Consider the following 20,671-nt stretch of genomic DNA (forward strand, 5'->3'; position numbering starts at 1 on the left):
CTCCATGATTGTGCTCTGGGGGTAGGTACTTTAAAACTGTATGGTCTCAATTATATGTGAAAATTGATATAGTATATTTCAGCGATTCCCAAAGTGGGCGCTACCGCCCCCTGGTGGGCGCTGCAGCGATCCAGGGGGGCGGTGATGGCCACAGGTGCATTTGTTTTAACTTTTTTTGTATTACCTTTCTATTCTGAGTTCAATAAATAGTTTCATAATTTCAAACTTCAATGTTTCTAATTTACACCTTTCTTTACTATATTTTACGAAAAAGGTAGAAACATTAATACATATATCTTTCTGCTTAATTGCTATTAAAATTTTTAAAAAATTGCCGAAACCGGTTTGGCTCGGTGGATGGAGCGTCGGCCTGCGGACTGAGGGGTCCCGGGTTCGATTCCAGTCAAGGGCATGTACCTGGGCTGCGGGCATATCCCCAGTGGGAGATGTGCAGGAGGCGGCGGATCGATGTTTCTCTCTCATCGATGTTTCTGACTCTATCTCTCTCCTTTCCTCTCTGTAAAAAATCAATAAAATATATTTAAAAAAAAATTTTTTTTTAAATTAATTTTCAGGGGGCGCTGAGTAATATTTTTTTCTGGAAAGTGGGCGGTAGGCCAAATAAGTTTGGGAACCACTGGTATATTTGGTAAGTGACTTATTTAAAAGAACATTTTGAGTCTCACTTTTGTGAGGTAAGTTATATTAGTATTCCCTGTTTATGATCAAGGAAGTTGAGATTCAGAATATTTGAGATATACCAGTGGTCTTGCAGCTACTAAGTGGTATAAGCTTTAAACCCATTTTTATAGATTCCAAAGTATTTTCCCTCAGTTTAAAAAACTAAACTGCAGACTCATCTTACTAAAGTAAAACTGCTTCTGTTTTTATATACAAAAGTCCTATCATCAAAACGAAGCAGCATTTCATTCCTGAGAGGCTCAAGTGGAGGCTAACAAAAGTAATATTGGTTTTCTATACAGGTCCTTTAATTTACGGATAATCTGATTCTGTTGAACCCCTGGTCATGAGGAGTGATTAGCCCGGTGGTGGTTAGGGAGATGAGAAATGGGTCTAGCCAGCTCAGGCTGGGTATTAAACAGGATGTGATGAGTGGCAAAGCTCAATTCTTTCTCTCAACTTGAGCATGTTAATAGGATAAAGCCTGGGTAATGGCTGGGAGGTCCAGAAGCAGACCTACTCTTGGAGCCAGTGAGTTCCTCCTGGAAGGGGTAGCTGGCCAACTCCTGAAAGGAATTGGAGGCATCATCTTGGCACAGAGAGAGCTGGCTTGGAAGCTAAGGTAGAAAAGCACTTCAACATCCAGTCAGGGCCAGCCCATCCACCTGACCAGTGCCTGTGAATTCTGGATGTGTCCACTCTCAGTGCTTGTTCATTTGCCAAAATGATGTGATATGCAGATCAGTGAGTGGTTTCCAGCTCAAGTTCAAAGCAAGTAGCCGAGCCTATAACTAACTTAAGGTATTATTGCCTCAAGTAATTTATCTCTCCTGGGCCCTGTTTTATTCTTGCTAAAAGAGGAGATTGGGCCCTAGCCGGCTTGGCTTAGTGGATAGAGCGTCAGCCTGCGGACTGAAGGGTTCCAGGTTTGATTCTAGCCAAGGGCACATGCCTGGGTTTTGGCTCAATCCCCAGTGCAGGGGGTGTTCAGGAGGCAGCCGATCAATGATTCTCTCTCATCATTGATGTTTCTATCTCTCCTCTCTTCCTCTCTGAAATCAATAAATAAATATATATTTTTTAAAAAGGATATTGGGCTAGATTGGTGGTTTTTAGACCTTTATTTAGTCATGAAACCCTTTATTCAGATACAATCTTTGAAACCTTATGGTCCTTTATGGGACTCAGAATGCCAAGGGTGTCTCAAGGAGCTTTCTCTTACTGCCTGCTGATTAGGTAACCCTACTTTATGTTCCTTCAGACCCCCTCTACTTCCCCTAGCCTAGCCCTACCAAGCACGATTTTATTTTATTTATTAAAATATATTTTATTGATTTTTTTACAGAGAGGAAGGGAGAGGGATAGAGAGAAACATCGATGAAAGAGAAACATCAATCAGCTGCCTCCTGCACACTCCCCACTGGGGACATGCCCGCAACCAAGACACATGCCCTTGACTGGAACCCAACCTGGGACCTTTCAGTCCGTAGACCGACGCTCTATCCACTGAGCCAAACCAGTTAGGGCCCAAGCATGATCTTAATTGTCTGTCTCACCCACTAGACTTTAGCTACATGACAGAAAGCAGAGTCCAAGTCTATCTTGCTCATTGTTGTAGTCTCTTCACTCACCATGGTGCTTGGCATACATCAGTCACCTGACAAGTGTTTGATAATTATTATTTTTGAGTAGTAATCGTAATAGGTACCATTTAGCAAATGTTTGTGATACACCAGTTCCTTTGCTCAGTAATACATGCTTTTTGATTGAATGCTTACAGCATTCCTATTTGAAATGAACTGTTGGACTAAATCATGTCTACAGCTCTTTCTGATTACCGCCAGGTCTTTGTTAGTGCTGTCCTGTCTGCTGGAATGACTTTTTTCCCCCCTCTGTGCCCTTCCAAATCCCACCTGTACTTTAAGGTTCTAGCCCAAGGCTCTCTCAGTTTCTAGAACTATTCTGATCTATATTGATTTCTTCTTTCCCTGCTTTTTTATCATTTTTTTGTGTGTTCATTTATTAATTTATCACACTTTTCTCAGTACCTGCTGTGTGCCAGGCACTGTGCTATGCTTAATAATACCAAGATGGATGAGGAGTTCACAAACTAGCATGGTAGATAAACAAAATTGTGCTGTGACAGTGGGTACATCAAGGAGAAAATGGCAATCTATGCATATCTCCTCTTCCCAGCTAGATTGGTAAACCCCAGCAGGCAGGCTGTGGAAATTCCCATCCTTTCTTCTTTAAGTAGTAATCACTGTTTTGTTGTTTTGTTTTTTCTCTTGTGGGTCTCTCCCTCTAGACATTTGATACGTGTTTTTTGTTTCCAGGGGTTTTCTTCTCTAGGGATTATCTGTGAAAGCCAAAATCTTATTGAGGGATTTAGGCATGTGTGACTGAAATTTAATCTTGGTTATCTTACCATTTATTTTTGAATTTTTTAAAGGCATGTAAAATGAGTAGTAGCATGGTGTAGTGGGGGGAAAAAGTAGAGTAGTAAACAGTAGACCTAGGTTCTAGACTAGGAGTAGCAGGTCTGTGCATAAGTGTTTTATATGCATATTAATACCACAACCTTACAAGACAGGTACTATTATGGTTATCCCCATTCTACAGATGTGGAAACAGGCATAGAATATTTAACTTGTTTAATATCATACAACCACGTGACAGAGCTGGGGTTTAAATCTAAGATTACTCTAGCACCTGTGCTCTTAAACACTCTGGGCAATATGACTGGCTTTTTATCCTTTCCATATTGTCCACTATACATTTTGTGTAAGTGTGGGACTTCATTTACAGAGGTGATTTGACTGGGGTCATGCTGTCTGTTTCTCCCTTAAGACTAGATTCTCTTTGAAAGTCCTATTCATACCTATATGAATGGTCCTTTATCATAGGGTATGATTCAGTAAATGTGTGAAGATACAAACTCATGAAGGATTCCAATCTCCCTGTACCTCAGTTCTTCATCTGTAAAATAATAGGTTTGGATTAGATGACCTTCTAGAGGACAGCTTTGAAAGTCCTGGATTCTAGTGTCTAACTCTGCCTTGTGTTTCCTACAATTCCTCTCAGGTACTCAGTAAATACTAGTGAATGACTGGACAAATGAAGGTATAATTATTGTTAACAATCTGTGGTAATAATATTGGATGAGAGAAGAAAAATGGTGATAGGAAAGTTCTAGACAAAAAGGCCTACGTATGATCTGGAATTCCATAACCTTTTACTTTTAAAAAAAATCCTCACCCAAGGTTATGTTTTTATTAATTTTAGAAAGAGGAATGGGGAGAGAGAGAGAAACATTGATTGGTTGCCTTCCATACAGGCCCCAAACAGGGATCAAACTTGCAACCTTTTGGTGTATGGGACAAAGCTTGAATGAACTGAACCCATCCGGCCAGAACCATAACCTTTGACTTCTTATGTGATCAGAATCTCATACTCTGGCACACACCTGTTGTACAGACAGTCTTTCCTGTTTGGTTTCCCATTACACTTCCTATCCTCAGCTCACTCTTGCTTCTTAAGTCACTTTTTAAATTAACCTTATGACTTAATAACTGATCTACAGTGGGGCCTTGACTTACGAGTTTAATTCGTTCCGAGACCGAGCTTGTTAAGGAGCCCGTTAACTCAAATTACTCTGTCAACTCAATGCAAAAAATCTGCCGAGAGACAGCTGGTATCTCAAAAAACTCAAGTCGGGGCACTCGTAAGTCAAGGCCCCACTGTACTTCCAGAAGGAAATAGGTGCCATCTGATCAATAAAGTGGGGTTGGAGAGAGAGAGAGGAAGAAAAGATGAAGACAAATGTTCTAACTCTTTGAGTGCAGGGACTATCTTTTTCATCTCTATACGTTCCTCAATTCTTGGCACATAGTAGACACCAATATATTTATTGAATAAATGAGAATGTTTGTAGATATGGATTCTGCTAAAGATTAAGGAAGTGTTGACTAAACCACAAAGGCTAACTGACATATCTGTTCTGGTATAACACAATAGTACCTGACAAATATTTGCTTATAAACTGTGTATGAAGTGTTTTCATTTTTACAGAGAGGAAGTTAATGCCATATTGCTTCTTACCAGTGAGTTGTAGGCACAGAATCTTGAGGCCCTGCTTTCTGCCGCCATAGCTCCCTGTATAGATTTCTATCAGCACTTCCCATATTGCATTGTTTGTCTCCCCTGTTTGTCAGTCAGTGGACTCCTTGAGGGACATAACGGCATCATTCTTCATCTCTGTGTTCTCAATACCTAACCTCTCACAGTAGCTAACATAGAGTAGATATTCAAATGTTTATTGAGCTTGAATCTTAAAAAATCTAGTCCATCCCATCCACCCATGTTGAACATCCCCAGCAAGTGATCACTCAGTCTATGTTTAAACACCTCTAATGATAGAGAGCTTATCATTCTATAGTAAGTCTATTCCCTCTTTGAATACCTCTGTTGCAAAATTCTTCAAATTGGGCTAGAATTATTATTTCTGTAGCTTCAATGTCTTAGTCCTCTGTTCCTTTTCCCAGATCCTGCTTCTTTACATCTTTGACCCAAGGAGAGGCACATGTTCTTGCAGAGAATGCCTCTGAGGAGTGTAGGTTCAGTCCACCTGGGGCTATTTGGCCTGAGAGCTTACAAGTTTATTCCATGAAAGCCAACCCAAGATCATTCATTTGGTGTCATTCTTCATCTCCATTTTATTTGTGTTTTCCCTTGTTGTTTTGTTAACCTTCACCTGAGGATATATTTTCCATTAATTTTTTTAGAGAGAGTGGGAGAAAGAAGATGGAGGAGAGAGAGAAACATCAATGTGAGAGAGACACATCAATTGGTTGCCTCCCGCATGGGGGGATTGAACCTGCAACCCAGGTGTGTGCCCTTGACTGGGAATTGAACCCACGACCCTTAGGTTTCCAGGCCAACGCTCTAACCACTTATCAACACTGGCCAAGGATGTGTTTTCCTGTCTTTTTTTTTTTTTTAAACATGTGTGGATTCCTTTATTTCTTGAGGGTTGGGAAAGGTATTTCTTGATAATAGTTTTTGAAAAATATATTTTTATTGATTTCAGAGAGGAAGTGGGGGAGAGAGAGAGAGAGAGAGAGAGAAACATCAATGATGAGAGGGAATCATTGATTAGCTCAACCACTCAGCCATGGGCCTGGCTGTTTTCCCTTGTGGACATCCTTTATCTCTTTGCTCCTCAGAGGAAAATCTGTAGGTAAACATAAACTCATTAGTTCCCTCTAAAGTGCAACTTTCCCAAGGGGATGCAGAGTTAATGGCCATGGGGCTTTTAGCCCTGGGCAACTAGAGAGAAACAGTGTAGAAAGGGGAAACAGAGAGCTGGAGGCAGAGTGCATAAGCTTTGCTGAGGTTTGTGTTCTCTCTGCCCTTCCCCCTTCCAGTAGGGTGTTCTCAATAACTGAATGCCTCTGTTGCTTAAGAGGCCTCCAGTGATGTTTGACTCCCCACTGCCCATATGATTGAGCCTAACCTCTTCTTGCGTCTGTTACTTAGGGCCTTGCAGAAACAATCTTTTCTCCTTTTATTCCAATGGTAACAATAATAGCTAACTTTTCTTTTTGGTTAATCCTCACCCGAGGATATTTTTCCCATTGGTGTTTTTTTTTTTTTTTGTTTTTTTTTTTTTAGAGAGAATGGAAGGTAGGGGGAGAGACAGAGAGAAACATCAAAGTGAGAGAGACACATTAATTGGTTGCCTCCTGCACATGCTCCGGGGCCAGGACTGGATGGAGCCTACAACTGAAGTACTGCCCTTGACCAGAATGGATCCTTCAGTCCATAAAGGCCGATACTCCAACCACTGAGCAAAACCGGCTAGATCAGTGGTCAACAAACTCATTAGTCAACAGAGCCAAATATCAACAGTACAACAATTGAAATTTCTTTTGAGAGCCAAATTTTTTAAACTTAAATTATATAGGTAGGTACATTGTTATTAACTTAATTAGGGTACTCCTAAGCTGGCCTTTGCTAAAAACGTCCTCAATCTGATTGAGGTATGTTCTCTGAGGTCGACCCCTTTCCAACTCTCCCATCCACACTCGTCTTGTATAGATAGACGAGTGTGGATGGGAGAGTTGGAAGGGGTCGACCTCAGCGAACATACCTCAAAACAATGTACCTCCCCCGCGCTGCGTATCCCGAGGCCCGTTGCCGACCAACCGACACCCCCCACTTCTTCTAACGCCACTTCTTTAAAATAGACTCGCCCAGGCCGAAAACCGACTTCTGCGAATGGGCCATGAAGTTTCAATCGCACTGTACGTGCGCGCCCACACGTATTTTGTGGAAGAGCCATACTCTAGTGGCCAAAGAGCCGCATGTGGCTTGAGAGCCGCGGTTTGCCAACCACTGGGCTAGGACATAGCTAATTTTTTAGTGCTTGCCATGGTCTAGGGCAGTATGCTGAGCATTTTACATGCATTAGCTCTTTTAATTCTATTTTAATACTATTATTATCTTTCCTTTCTAGATGAGGAAAAACTGAGGCACAGCTAAGTAATTTATTCAGGGTTACATAGCTTGTAATTGGAGTTGGAATTTGACCCTGGTGATGTGACTCTGTGATCTCTATTGCTGGTGTAGTCTATAATATGGAGTCACTATTTTCAAAATTAATTATGTGTTTATTGAGCATTTAATTATGCCAGACATTTTATTTGGTCTTGGGAATTCATATATGGATAAAGAGACAATCTATGCTTCAAGGTCCTTGCTCTTGTGAAGTTACTTCCTTTTCCTTTTTTTTTAATCCTCACCTGAGGATATTTTTCTATTGATTTCTTAGAAAAAGAAGAAAAGACAGAGAGGAATATCGATGTGAGAGAAACACATTTTGATTGGTTGCCTCCTGCATGTTGCCCCGACTAGGGCCTGGACCAGGGAGGATCCTGCAACCGGGGTACGTGCCCTTGACTGGTTGAACCCGGGACCCTTTGGTCTGAAGTTTGTCGCTCTATCCACTGAGCCAAACCGGCTAGGACTGAAGTTATTTTCTAATGGAGCATCAGAGTAGATAACAAATAAGTGACAAACAAGATAACTCCAAATGGTTGTAAGTGCTCTGAGGGTTATGTGATAAAGAGGCTGTTACTTTAAGTAGGGTGGTTATGGAATGCCTCCTAGGAGGTGATATTTGAACCAAGACCTGAATAATGAAGACCTAACACTTTAGCTGATATGAAGATTTGGAAGCAGACATGTGTCAGGTAGAGGGAGAAGCAAGTTCCAGTTGGTGCTAATGAGCTAAGCATGTGTTGGGACCAAAAAGAAGGCCAATGTGACTGAATTATAGTAAGCAGGTGAAAAGTAGTACCATTTGAGGTTAGGAAGTTTGGCAGAGTCAGATCTGTACGGACTTGTAGATGCTGCTAAACATGTTGAATTTTATTGATTGTACAATGAAAAGATTTTGGAAGGCTTTAAAAATAGAAGTGAGCAGATTTGCATTTTAAAAATGATCTTTCTGGCTGTTTTCAGGAATTGCATTGGGGGGCATTCAAGGAGAGCAATTAGACTATTGCAGCAGTACAGATGAGAAATGATAGTGTTGTAGTTGGGAGTGGGTGGATGAATTTAGAATGTGTTTGTTTTAAAAAAAAATAGATTTTATTGAATTTTTACAGAGAGGAAGGGAGATGGATAGAGTTAGAAACATCAATGAGAGAGAAACATCGATCAGCTGCCTCCTGCACACTCCCCACTGGGGATGTGCCCGCAACAAGGTACATGCCCTTGACTGGAATCAAACCTGGGACCCTTGAGTCCGCAGGCTGACGCTCTATCTACTGAGCCAAACTGGCAGGGCTAGAATGTGTTTTAAAGTAGAGTCTACAGGACTTGCTGGTGGATTGGACATGGATGTAAGAGAAAGAAAATAATTATGTTCAACTTTCAGGTTTTTTGGATTTGTTTTGCTCTGATTTGATAATTGGCAACAGCATGGTTGATGGTATCTCTTGCTGAAATAGGAATGACCAGGGAAGAAATTTGGAGGGGGAGGGAGGAAATATAAAAAATTTTATTTGGCCACATTAAGTTTGAGATGTTGCTATTTAAACATCTAAGTGGTGATGTTAATTAGATAAGTGAAAATGTGAATTTAGAACTCAGGGGAGATGTCTGAACATTGGTCTGGGATTCTGAAGATCTGACATTTTATCCTAGTTCTATTGCACAGGTGTTAGGCACTGTTAGGCAACTCAGTAAGGCACTGCAAGCTGCAGTATTGTCAGCTTAAAATATTAATAAAGTTATTTGTTATGCCAATCTCATGTCTATGGGGGAGAATTCTGTTCACTCATTTATTCATTGATCAAACATACTCTGAGCATTTACCAGGCACTATTTTAGCTGTGAAGGATAATGAAGACATAGGCCCGGTCCTCAGGCTGCTCATAGTCTAGTAGTGGAAGGGTTAGTCATTTACTATTAAACAGGTGTAATAACAACTGTAATACAGAGAAGCACAGAGATCTCTGGGAGCACAGAAAATGGTGGGCAAGGGATCAGGAAAGGCTTCCCAGAAGTGGCACTTTAGCTGGTATGAAAGATGACTAGAAAGTAACCAATTAAAGAAGGAAGGGAAGGGTCCTCTTGGCTGAGGAACAACATGTGCAAGGTGGGAGGTGAGAGGGAGAGAATGGCATTGCCAGGGAATTGTGTGTAGTTTAGTATTACTGGAGCATCAGAGTAGAAGGTGGGGAGTAATCAGAAAGTAGGGAGACTGGAAAGGGAGGCTTGTGTGAGATCACGTGAGGCCTTATATGCTGTGCTAAGGAGTCTGGATTTTTATCTGTAATGGATGATTAGCTACAGAAGAGCTTTAGGTGAGTGACATGGATCAGATTTGCTTTAGAAAGATCACTCTGGGTACAGAACTGGAGAAGAGATTAAAGAGCAAGGAAGACTTGCCTTAACCCTTTGAGTGCCAACCAATATCCTAGGAACTATGCTAAAATTGCCAAGGCATTTTTGCTGATTTTACAGCAGTTTAGGAAAAAAATTATGAATCACAAGTAAATGAAGTTACATATTCAAAAACTTAAGGAAACCTTTACTACATTGGTTTAGTAGTATCACCATCACTAATAAAAGCAGACTTAGAACTGGACGCCATTTCGAAGCTTTGATAGAGCTCCTGGCACTTTTGGTGAAAGACAGGAGGAGCGTGATTGCGCTCCCTGGCACTCTAGGGGTTAATACAGGTAAGGGGCTTCCAGATTTATCTACTTCCAGAGTGCATGTACTTTCTGGTATATTATACATAGTACAGGGGAGCATATGTTAAGTGCCAGAGGAGTTGCGGGGCAGAGGAAGGTAAAACTGGAAAGGCAGTCTGCGATCAGATTGTGGTCAGGTGTGGTCACAAGAGCTCACTTTCAGTGTTCTTGTTGAGAGCATTGTGTAGCCTGCTGAGGAGTTCTGACTTTCTTTTATAGGCAGCATTGGGACACCAGAAAATTTTGAACTTGGGTGACACAGTGACTGGCTAAGAAGGGCATGAGATTGAAGGACCTTATTTGTAACTTGAGTAATTAAAAGGAAGGAAAAGATGGTAGAGACATTTCCTTCCACAGTGACCTAGGCCTTCTGGTGCAACCACCTGTGTTCTTCATTCTCCCCAAAGCATCCTTTAGTCCTAGTTGTATGCTGTGTTAAGTTTGCAAAGTATATATTGTTGTTATTAATGATCATGTAGGGCAGAGGTTCTCAACCTGTGGGTCGCGACCCTTTGGGGGTCGAACGACCCTTTCACAGGGGTTGCCTAAGACCATCGGAAAACACATATATAATTACATATTGTTTTTGTGATTAATCACTAAGCTTTAATTATGTTCAATTTGTAACAATGAAAATACATCCTGCATATCAGATATTTACATTACGATTCATAATAGTAGCAAAATTACAGTTATGAAGGAGCAACGAAAATAATTGTATGGTTGGGGTTCACCACAACATGAGGAACTGTATTAAAGGGTCATGGCATTAGGAAGGTTGAGAACCACTGATGTAGGGTTTCATGTTAGTATTTCTCTTATGAGGAAGACTCACTTTCTAACTTAGTAGCCATAGAGGATGGAGCACTTTTGTTAGCTCTACATCTCTGATGCAGTCCAGATGCCAGCCTGTCTCTTTGGATCAAGTTCTGAGTTCCTTAAGAAGAAAGGGCACTTCAAATAGAGCCAAAGTATCATTCACTGCTAGGAATGAGCATAGTTTGTGATTCTGTCATGTCCTTGATATCTTCCACTGGCTAAGGGATTGGAGGGAGGGGCCAGTATTCTAAGTGATGAAGAATTTTGATATCTACTTCTGAGTGTGGGCTACTGAAGGAATGGGTTATACAAAAGTTGCTTCTTTTTTCTCAGAGTAGCTGTTTTGGGGGTGACTGATGGCAGTGAATATATACATTAAGTTCTATTGTTTTCAGATGGTTTTCCCAGTTCCTCTGGTTACTTCAGCAGCATCCCCATTGTTTGTTCAGGAGGGAATTATTCAGTCTCTGTGTATTTCCAAAGTATGTGGTTTGTGTCTAGTGCTAGGTGTGAAGTGTGAGAGGGATACTGAATGAGTAAGGCATTATGTAACATCCATCTAACATTTATTGAACACATCCAATGTGCCAGATTATGTGCTAGTTCTTTGAAACACAAAGAGGAATAACATTCCAATGATTCTTGGACCACTTGACACCCAGTAGGATTGCTAAATGGGAGAAAATATCTGATGAAGGACACGTGTTCAGAATATATAAAGAACTCTTACAACTCAACAAGAAAAAGATAAAGAACCCACTTAAAAATGGACAATCTGAATAGACTTTTCTCCCAAAGAAAATATACAAGTGGCCAATATCACATGAAAAGATGTTCAACATCATTTAGCCACCAGAGATCCTACTTCATACTCACTATGATGCCATAATAAAAAACACATAATAACAAGTGTTGTTAAAAGTGTGGAGAAAATGGAACCCTCATACATTGCTAGTGGAAATGTAAAATAGTATAGTGGCTCTGGAAAACAGTTTGGCAGTTCTTAAGCATAGAGTTACCATATGATCCAGTAATTCTACTCCTAGGTATATATTTGAGAAATTAAAACAAAAGCTTATACACAAATGTTCATAGCAATATCATTCATATTAGCCCAAAAGTAGAAGCAACCCAAATGTCTAAAAACTGATGGATAAATAAGATGTATATCCATACAGTGGAATGCTACTTGGCAAGAAAAAGAAAAGAACTGATGTATGCTATAACATGGATGATTCTTGAAAAACATTATGCTATGTGAAAGAATTCCATCAAAAAAGACCATCTAATCTAATAAAAGACAAAAAGGGTAATTAACTGTACCTCCGCTACACTTCCCATTGGCTAATCAGGGCGATATGCAAATTAACTGCCAACAAAGATGGCGGCCAGCAGCCACGCAGCTGAAGCGAACATGAGGCTTGCTTGCTCCAGTGATGGAGAAAGCCAAGGTTCCCCGCCTGCCGTGGCCCAGCTCTAAGCTCCAAAAGCAACAATGTTTCAATTATAGAAGCTAAACAAGCCGTGGCCGGTTTGGCTCAGTGGATAGAGCATCGGCCTGCGGACTGAAAGGTCCCGGGTTCGATTCCGGTCAAGGGCATGTACCTTGGTTGCGGGCACATCCCCAGTGGGAAGTGTGCAGGAGGCGGCTGATTGATGTTTCTCTCTCATCCATGTTTCTAACTCTCTATCTCTTTCCCTTCCTCTCTGTAAAAAATCAATAAAATATATTTAAAAAAAAAAAAAAAAAGAAGCTAAACAAACCCCAGATACCTGCTTTCAGCTGGCTGCGGCCGTGGCCTCAGAGCTGGGAGCGCCAGTGACAGCAACAATGTTTCGATTACAGAAGGTAAATAAATCCCAGAATAAAAAAAAGAAAAAAAGGAGAAGCTGGGAGCTTCAGTCGCCTGCCAGCCTGAAAACGGCCCTCAGCCCCTCACCCAGACTGGCCAGGCACCCCAGTGGGGACCCCCACCCTAAAGGGGGTGTGGCCATCCTGAAAACAGCCATCAGCCCCTCATTTAGGCTGGCCAGGCACCCCAGTGGGGACCCCCACCCTGAAGGGGGTGTGACCAGCTGCAAACAGCCATCAGCCCCTCACCCAGGCTGGCCAGGCACCCAGGTGGGACCCCCACCCTGATCCGGGACACCCTTCAAGGCAAACCAGCTGGCCCCCACCCATGCACCAGGCCTCTATCCTATATAGTAAAAGGGTAATATGCAAACTGACCCTAACAGCAGAAAGACTGGGAATGACTGGTCACTATGACACACATTGACCACCAGGGGGCAGACGCTCAATGCAGGAGCTGCCCTCTGGTGGTCAGTGCACTCCCACATGGGGGAGCTCTGCTCAGCCACAAGCCAGGCCGATGGCTGCCAGTACAGCGGTGGTGGTGGGAGCCTCTCCTGCCTCCTCAGCAGCACTAAGGATGTCTGACTGCAGCTTAGGTCTGCTCCCCGCTGGCAAGTGGACATCCCCCGAGGGCTGCCGGGCTGCCAGAGGGATGTCTGATTGCCAGCTTAGGCCCAATCCCCCGGGGAGCAGGCCTAAGCCAGCAAGTGGTCATCCCCCGAGGGGTCCCAGACTGTGAGAGGGCACAGGCCGGGCTGAGGGACACCCCCCCCCCCCCCCAGTGCACAAATTTTTGTGCACCGGGCCTCTAGTATATTATAAGACTTCATTTATATGAAAAATCCAGAAAAAGCAAATCTGTAGAGATGTAGATTTGTGTTTGCCTAGGTTGGGTGTGGGAATAGGAAGTTGGCAAATTAGCATGAGGTGTGTTTTTTTTTTGTTTTTTGTTTTTTTTTTTTTTTTAATTAAATCTTTATTGTTCAGATTATTACATTAGTTACTCTTTTTTCCCACCATAACTCCCCTCCACCCAGTTCCAACCCCACCCTCTGCCCTCACTCCCCACCCACTGTCCTCATCCATAGGTGCACGATTGTTGTCTAATCTCTTCACTCACCCCCACACCCCTTTCTCCCCTCCCCCCCCAAGAATAGTCAGTCCATTCCCTTTCTATGTCCCTGATTCTATTACAGTCACCAGTTCATCAGATTATTTATTCACTTGATTTTTAGATTCACTTGTTGATAGATGTGTATTTGTTGTTCATAATTTGTATCTTTACCTTTTTCTTCTTCTTCCTCTTCTTACAGGATACCTTTCAGCATTTCATATAATATTGGTTTGGTGGTGATGAACTCCTTTAGCTTTTTCTTATCTGTGAAGCTCTTTATCTGGCCTTCACTTCTGAATGATAGCTTTGCTGGATAAAGTAGTCTTGGTTGTAGGTTCTTGGTGTTCATCACTTTGAATATTTCTTGCCATTCCCTTCTGGCCTGTAAAGTTTCTGTTGAGAAATCAGCTGACAGTCGTATGGGTACTCCCTTGTAGGTAACTGATTTTCTTTCTCTTGCTGCTTTTAGGATTCTCTCTTTGTCTTTTGCTCTTGGCATTTTAATTATGATGTGTCTTGGTGTGGTCCTCTTTGGATTCCTTTTGTTTGGGGTTCTCTGCGCTTCCTGGACTTGGAAGTCTATTCCTTTCACCAGGTAGGGGAAGTTTTCTGTCATTATTTCTTCAAATAGGTTTTCAATATCTTGCTCTCTCTCATCTTCTGGCACCCCTATAATTCGGATGTTGGTACGCTTGAAGCTGTCCCAGAGGCTCCTTACACTATCTTCATATTTTCGGATTCTTTTTTCATTTTGCTTTTCTGGTTGGGTGTTTTTTGCTTCTTCGTATTTCAAATCTTTGACTTGATCCTTGCGACCCTCTGGTCTGCTGTTGGGAGTCTGTATAATATTCTTTATTTCAGTCAGTGTATGCTTAATTTCTAGTTGGTCCTTTATCACAACATCGAGGGTCTCATTAGATTTCTTGAGGATCTCACTACATTTATCGGCAGTCTTACCAGTCTTTTCGAGGGCTTCTAAACAGTTCTTTAAAGACCTTAAAATTGTGGTTTTGAACTCTATATCCAACAGTTTGCTTTCCTCCAATTCTGTCGTTTGTGTCCTGTTTCTTTGTCTCGGCATTTTTTTATGCTTCGCTGTGTCGATAGAGTGCCTTTCTGTGCTAAGTGTCCCAATTACCTAAGGTAGACACTCTTGGTGCACCCCCTTGTGGGCTTTGTGCACAGTCTTGTTGTGGTTAAGCCTTGATTGTTGTAGTTATCACTGTGAGGAATTGACCTCCAGGTCAATTGGCTGTGAGAATCAGCTGTGTCTGCGGTGGGAGAACTTCTGTGCTGGAGACACCCCTCTGGGGCTAGACTTGCTTCGATGGGGCTTTGGTGCTCCGAGGTGTGTTTTTTATAGTGATGGAAATTATTTAAAATAAGATGATTGAGCAACTCTGTAAATATTGAATTATCCATCTTAAGTGGATGCTATACCTCAGTAAAGCTTTAAAAACAGTCCTTGGCCTCAAGATGATTAGAGCCCAGCAATGGAAACAGATTCAGAAACAAATATAAAAGTAATGTGACCTTGGAGGTATGTGCAAGTTGCAAAATTTTGTGGGAGAACAGAGGAGGAAAGGAATTACTTCACCTTCAGAGATCTACCAGATTTTAAGCTCCTTGAGTGTGAAGCTGTTAGTTATTATTGTATCCCTGCCTAGAGCTTAACATCTGATCAGCTAACAGTTGTCAAATGGATGTGTGAATGAATAAAGTTGGAGAATGTCTCACAAAGGAATTTATATTTGAGCGGCATTTTAAAGAGTGAATAGAAATGAACTAGACAGTGAAGGCGAGGAAAGAATTTTAGCGGGAGAAGACAGTAGCAGCTTTTAGTAGAAGCAGTGAGGGATAAAAGGGAAGACTGGTAGGTGGTTCAGTGTGGCTAGAGTGTAAGCCATTTGGTGGGGAGTGGTGAGATAAGTAGCTTGTTGGACCAAATTATGAAGTACCTTCCATGTCATGCAAAGGAGTTTGGACTTTAAGCCGCAGGTAATATAAGGTTATCAGAATTGGTCAAGAATACAGTCAGATGTGTCTGATAAAGATCATTGTGGCTGCTCCTATATTATGAATCTGTTCCGGCAAGATCAGAGTTAGAGAGATCACCTTGAAAGTCACTGCATTCATCTAGGAGAGAGCAAGGATAGAGTCTGTACTAAGGAGGTGTGGCAATGAAAAATTTAAGAGAGATTTCCTAGGTGAGTAAATGTGATCAGCACCTGAATAGTCCAGATTAGGACTTCATAGAAAGGATAATTCTGTTCTGAAAGGGTTCCTGGAAGAGGTCATGTCTGGATTGGGTCTTATGGATGGGTAGAAAAGTGTAGAATGTATAGGAAGCTGGTGTGCATATAGGGAAGAGTGAGGGAAGAGGACCAGGTGGAGAGGAAGCCAGTCTGAGAAATAACAAGGCAGTCTGATGGTAGGAGGGGTGGGGTGGGGGGCAGACAGCAGCCACAGCAGTTACTACTTGGACTTCACTGCCCAGAGTGTGCTGTCCATGTTAGGCCTTTCTATTTGGCTAAGCATAATCCCCAGATGATTTATGAGTTCTGAAAAGTGAGGTAGGTAGTTCTACTTTGATTTGTTGGCCTTGAATTCTTGGCAAGTCTAAGGAGTTGGAGAAAAAATGTGAATGAGAGGAGAACGGGGAGCCACAAATATGGGTAGCCTGTGAACCTTTGGACTTCACTTGTTATTCTAATTATGCAGCAGATCACTGTATCTGTCCACGAGATAGAGGCAGTCAGCCTGGTTGTTGTGCTGTATTCATACCAGGTTTAGAAGCTAGCTAATCTCTCCTTTCTCTGTGCTTACACAGCATTTTGTTTATATGTCAGTGTTATCCTTATCATATCATATTTTGGTTAATAGCCTGCCCCTCCTCCTCTGACTGTGAATACCTCAAGAGCAAAGGTTGGACTTAGTCATCTCTAATATTTTGTGAAAGAATGAGGTCTTTAGCTGTAAAGTTGATCAGTCTTTAACTCTTGGAAGGATCAACTGAGACCTCTGAAATGCTAGGTTGCCCTGGTGGATGGGGTTCCAGAGTTTAGGCTCCTTTGCAGTTAGCAGGTACTTGAAGCCAGAGCAAAGGACCATCCCCTGAGTGATGGATGAATATAGTAGTCACTTGGTACATTTTCATTGATTTAATTTGGTCACAACCTATTATATCACACCTCACCACACTGAAGGCATTTTGCTTTAACTTCTGTGGTAACTAAATAAACTGGGGGTTTGGAAAGCCAGAGTGTTATAGCTAACTTCAAAGCTTTGGAGTTAGACAGATTTGGTGTGAATTACTACTTTGAAAATCACCTAAGCCACCCGCCCCCCGCCCCAATTTTATATGTGGGGAAACTGAGGCATGGAGAGAAGTGCCCTGTTCTTTGGAATAAATCAAATAAATAGCCATGCCAGATTAGGACCTACAACTATTTCTCTTCACTGAGAAAGGTAGTTGTTGCCCTGAAACCATTTCTTGGGGTAAAACGTGGGAATGAGTTAAACCCCAAGGAATGAAGACATACCACATGGGCTCACTTTCACTGTTCGTCCCACCCAGCGTGTTCTATTGTTGGAAACCTTTTGGGGAAACTAGAGCAGCGGTCGACTGACCGGTCACCATGGTGGGACCACCGGTTGGCTGCGACTGCTGAACTAGAGTATCTACATGTAGCAACAAAACAGCTTTTTTTTTTTTTTTTTTAACTCTTTCGTCTCTTTAGAACACTGCTACCAGAAATTATTTAATGTATATAAATAAATGCTTATTTACATGTTTATTATGTCTTTTGTATTAGAATGCAAGTTTACGTTTTATAAGGAAAGAGACTTTGTTTTATGTCTGTCTTGTGATTTAATGAATGAACAAATGAATGAACAAACAAATATTTATTCCTGGTATCATTAAGATGCCAGGAACATGCTTCCTGTGACTTTGGCATTTGTAGGTCAATGACATGTCTATTTTTTTGTTTGGATTTGATCATTTATGAATGTAAATAAACCCTTCTTGAATACAGACTACACATTACTGTCAAATGATTGCCCAATGACTTTATAGTGTTTATATGAGTGGAGTGAGGTTGCCTTTTTGTGTGTGTGTGTGGATTTAGGCAGTGTGAGATTTAGTGTGAACTTAATCCTCAGGCTGTTTGATCAGGTAGACCCATTAGAAAAGAGAATTTCACAATGGGAGAAAAAGGAGACATATGTAATACTTTCAACAATAAAGATTTTTAAAAAGGAAAAAAGAAAGAAAGAAAAAGAAAAGAGAATCTCAGAGCAAAGTGACTTGGCAGCTTGGTGAGACAACAGGACCCAGGGCTAACTTATCCATTAGGTATAATAGGCACAGTACTCAGGGAGCCACAAAAAATGTCTGAATTTTTAAAAATATATTTTTATTGATTTCAGAGAGGAAGGGAAAGGGAGAGACAAGGGGAGAGAGAAAAAAACATCAATGATAGAGAATTATTGACCGGCTACCTCCTGCATGCCCCCTATTGGGGTTCAAGCCCACATTTTCAGACATGTGCCCTGATCGGGAATTGAACCCTGGTTCATAGGTCGACGTTCAACCACTGAACCACACCAGCTGGGCAAGATGTTATTCTTTTTGATGACTTGAGTAATATTCCATTGTATACATGTATCACAATTTCTTTATTCATTCATCTGTTGATGGACACTTAGGTAGCTTCCATACCTTGGCTATCCTATATAATAAAAGCCCAATATGCAAATTGTCCCCTGGACTGAAGTTTGGCTAGGAGTTTGACTGCTCGACCAGTTGCTATGATGTGCACTGACCACCGGGGGCAGATGCTCCAGCCAGTAGGTTAGCTTGCTGCGGGTGCTGGTGAGCTGGACTGGAAAGTGAGATGTAAGGTGAGAGCCCTCAGGAAGCTCCCAGGGTTTGACCGGAGCCCCGGGTGGAGGTGGGAGCCAGGAGGGACCAGGTGGTGGGGGAGGCTGCTATGCATGATCCGAGAGCCTGGACTAAACAGATCTCTGCAGCCTGTGGCGTTCTTAGTGCGCAACTTACAATCTTCAGAGCTGCTTCATTTTATTTGTTAAGTTTCACTAACTACTCCAGGAGAGTGGGTAGCACCATTATGGGGGTTGGGGGGGACGGTCCAGGCACACCTGCCAGAGGCCAAGGGGTGGCCTCGGGCTCCTGGGGTCGCAGCAGAGAGGAGGGCAGGGCTGAGTCGGAGAAACTAAGTCTAAACATTGAAAGGAAGTGGGAGGCAGTGAGTGGCAGAGGGTGACAGCTCCTCAGGGGCCTAGAAAAGCTGCTGGGTGGGGGCAGTCGAGGAGCCCGGTACCTCTCCCACGGGATAGGCTCCACGTCTCTCCCTCCACCTCCCTGTGACCAGTCACCCCAGCTCTCCTCAAAGGCCCCGCCTGGGCTCCCCCTCACCCGCCTCCACAGCTGCACAGCCCCACACAGCCCCGCCTCGCCTTTGGGGAGCTCCGCCCCCTTAGAAGAAAGGGGGAGGCTGCAGACAGGAGGTTGCAGGAGGAGGGGGCAGAGCAGGGCCTACCGAATTAGATGAAGGGGAGGGAGGGAGAGACCCCACAGGACTGGGGACAGAGATGCGCTGGGGAAGGAGGGCCGTGTGGAAGCATCACCCTTAGTTGAAGTAGAAATTCTGACCCCATTTTACAGACCCCAGCAGAGTGTGTGTTGGGACGGGGCGGGGGGGGAGAGGAGTGGGGGGGGTGAAGACAAAAAAAGGGTGTGAGGGGACTGGATGGATGGAAAGTAGCAATGTTTGATTCATGGCCTATTTTTATTTTTGTTAATATATTTTTATTGATTTCAGAGAGGAAGGCAGAGGGAGAGAGAGATAGAAACATCAATGATGAGAGAGAATCGATCTATCTCCCGCACACCCCCTACTGGGGATTGAGCCCACAACTCAGGAATGTGCCCTTGACTGAAATCGACCCTTCAGTCTGCAGGCTGTGGCTCTATCCACTGAGCCAAACCATCTAGGGTGACCCATGGCCTATTTAAAACCGCTGCAGTAGGCTGAGTAGGGGTCTTACCACGATGGTATTACCTGATAATGAGGGTGTCTCTCCTCATGTTGGGGTAATCGGAACTGCAGCAAAGTAAAGACACATCCATGGAGCCTGCAAAGGGTTTCCATGCACACGATGCAATTTACTTCGTGTGGCAGCTGAAGAGGGTGAGCAGAGTCTTGGAAGGACATGAAGGCTCCAAAACCAGGGGCTGGAGGGAAAGTGTGCCCCAAGCATTCTTTGGCGTGAGTTACAGTCTCTCTATATAAAAGCCTAATATGCTAAGTGTCCGAGTGGTCGACTGACCGGTGCTATGACATGTACTGACCACCAGGGGGAAGATGCTCTGACCGTTAGGTTAGCTTGCTGCTGGGGTCCTGCTGATCAGGACTGGGTGAGACAGGGCCAGACATGCCCTGAAGCCCTCCTGAGGTCCCTCCCAGGCCACCGGCCCTGGGACTGGGAGAGATGGCCCTGGTCAGCCCCAATCACCAGCCAGGCGGAGGGACCCCACCCCATTCTCAATTGTTTGTATGCTTTGTAACTTCATGGTTATGTTAGTCCTTTTCCTGGAACATATTTCTCTAATTTCCTCATTGAGGTAGTATTTCACATCTCACCTCCAGGAAGTTTTCACTAATCTGTCAAGCCATAGGTTGGATGAAAAGTTCCCCCCCACCCCCCACCCTGCTTTTTTTTTCTTCCATAGCAAGTCTTTGATATCTAATAAAGAAATATTATGTTTTTATCTCATAGGTTGTGAGAATCTTGGGAATTAGGTTCATTCTTTTGTCCTTATTGCCTAGCACAGACATGCAAAACAATGGCAGTCATAGACATGAGCCAGAGTTACTGGTTAGTTCTAGAAGGGAGAGATCAGTGGGGAGT

The 20,671-nt window shown here is 42.8% G+C and overlaps 1 protein-coding gene across 6 annotated transcripts in view; it reads left to right on the plus strand.

Moving 5' to 3' along the window:
• The window catches only part of RNF121 (ring finger protein 121), a 63,175-nt gene that overhangs the window by 3,403 nt on the left and 39,101 nt on the right, over window positions 1-20,671 (plus strand). The window lies entirely within an intron of this gene.

Source organism: Myotis yumanensis, unplaced genomic scaffold (assembly GCF_028538775.1).
Source record: "Myotis yumanensis isolate MYYU_CA2020_CCGP unplaced genomic scaffold, mMyoYum1.0.hap1 SCAF_10, whole genome shotgun sequence".
In the NCBI taxonomy this organism is placed as follows: Eukaryota; Metazoa; Chordata; class Mammalia; order Chiroptera; family Vespertilionidae; genus Myotis; species Myotis yumanensis.